Source organism: Penaeus monodon, chromosome 21, assembly GCF_015228065.2.
Source record: "Penaeus monodon isolate SGIC_2016 chromosome 21, NSTDA_Pmon_1, whole genome shotgun sequence".
Classification (NCBI taxonomy): Eukaryota; Metazoa; Arthropoda; class Malacostraca; order Decapoda; family Penaeidae; genus Penaeus; species Penaeus monodon.
Window position 1 is genome coordinate 10772649 of NC_051406.1, and position 2170 is coordinate 10774818.

Below are 2170 nucleotides of genomic sequence, written 5' to 3' on the forward strand. Positions count from 1 at the left end.
AAGTCTTCTTCAAGCAAGCTATCATATATACCCACCAGTTTGTTCTAGTAATTACTAATTTGATTTGACAACATAGGAATAAGTAAAGATTACTGAATATTTCAAATACTTTGTCATGACTACAAATCAGTTCTCATATACAGTCTACTTCATGTAAATAAATCAATGGTATTAAGTCACAGATTCCAGCTGTCTTATCAGTATTACATTCATAATTCTCGAGTATTATTGGATAAGGTACTACTAGTATATGTAATATATATTTTTGTGAATTAATTAAAAATTAATATGTCTGCAATCTAGGACTGTGACAAAAGTTTCTTTGGGTCATTTTATACTTTCTTATAACTAACGGACAATTATTTCTAGAGGATTTGAAAATAGATGGCAACCTCATGTTTCATAAATATATGTGACAGTGATTTTCACACTTGTATTACAACACAAATGTCACATCATTTTTAACTCACAAAATCCTTTACTATTATATTGTACTTTGAAGTAACAATAAGAATGTAATGCCAGTCACTGTCACAGAAACATAATGCTAACATTTTAATCATTGATGATATAATGACTACCTTCCATCTTGGAAGGTAAAATTGCTATAAAGAGAAAAAATTCTATCATACTCTCAGCAGTGTGATAGATATGATTAGTTTTGATATCATTGATATTACTTAAGAATGGTAATTTTTCTAATCTAGTTTTGGGCATTATAGGGTATAATTTACCTTCAGGAATAGCCTAAGAGTTTAGTCCCATGCATTCTGTTTTGAATATTCCCAAAACCTACTTTGCCAATTACAAATGAAGCTAATTCTAAGGTGCTTCATTTTTATGAGATAGCCGCATAGGAATGTGAAAACAAGTGCTGGTATTATGTGAAACAATAATAAAACATTTCTTGATAGCCAAGGTGAAGCAAGCCAAAAATGGTTGTGATTCGAGTTGCACACCAAAGACCATTGGAAAAATAGTTCCACCTACACTGCCATCAAATTTATTATTCAGTTTGTCCACTTACATCTCTAAAAACTATCTTTGAGAATCTACTGTATATCCCATTCACATTTACATATGTTCATATACACAGTTACTTTATTTGTGAAATAAGTGATCTTTAGATGATTAATGACAAATATTGGAGTAAAGTTGAGAATCAAATGAGAAGTTGAATATTTAGATGTATTTCTTCTTGCGAGTCTTAATGATGGTCAGTTTATTTTTAGTCATAAGGATTATTTTTAATCATTAGGTAAAAAATTATTTATGATTGTTTTCTGTTGGTCATCATGTTTAATCATATGGGCATTTATCCATGGCTTTTGAATTCTTTGCATACATAGATATCAAATGACAGCATATGTCTGTTGTAGACCATAAAGACAAAAAATGGTTGAAGTGTTATGTTGAACTGCTGTTCTTCATTATTTTGATTTTGTATTTTAGTTCAGTTTGTTTGGACCATAAGTATGGTTTTGTGACAATTTGTTGTGCTTTTTTTTTTCTTCACTTTTTACTGAAGCCAAAGTCTTACATTGTACTAATGCATCATTTATTTTTCTATAGTAATATCTTCAATCTCCCCTTTCCCCCCTTTAAAGATGAATGGTAAATGACATGTCAAGAGCATTATGATGTACATATCTGAATTGTTCTGTAAGATGTTTCATTATTTTTATAGAAAAGTGGGATTCGTCATTTAATCTGATTTCCCCCCAAAGATCTAAAAGGAACCAGAGCTTATCATTATTAAGTTTCCTCTGGGTGTTATATTAAGCTATAGTACAGTTTAGCCAAAGGTGAATTTGTGGTTATATAGTATTGAGGAAACTGATATTTTTAAGTGTTATAGTGTGGGGATAAAATATACAGGGTTGTTGAGAAAGTATTTCACAATGGAATATTCAGATTTTGAAGGATATTTATAATTTATTAATATGTGTTTTTTTATAGTAAACAGTGATGGTATATGTAAAACTGTCAGCATAGTGATATTTTGTTTTTTTATTTCTCTCTCCCCCTCCTCTCTCTGGATATCCATTTTTACACATTTTTATTTATTACATAATTGGATCCCTAAGAAACTTTATCATAATTCAAAGCACCTGTTGACAAAAAAACTGCTTTGCTAGAAGAGGTGGCAAAAAATAAAAGTTCCTTTTGT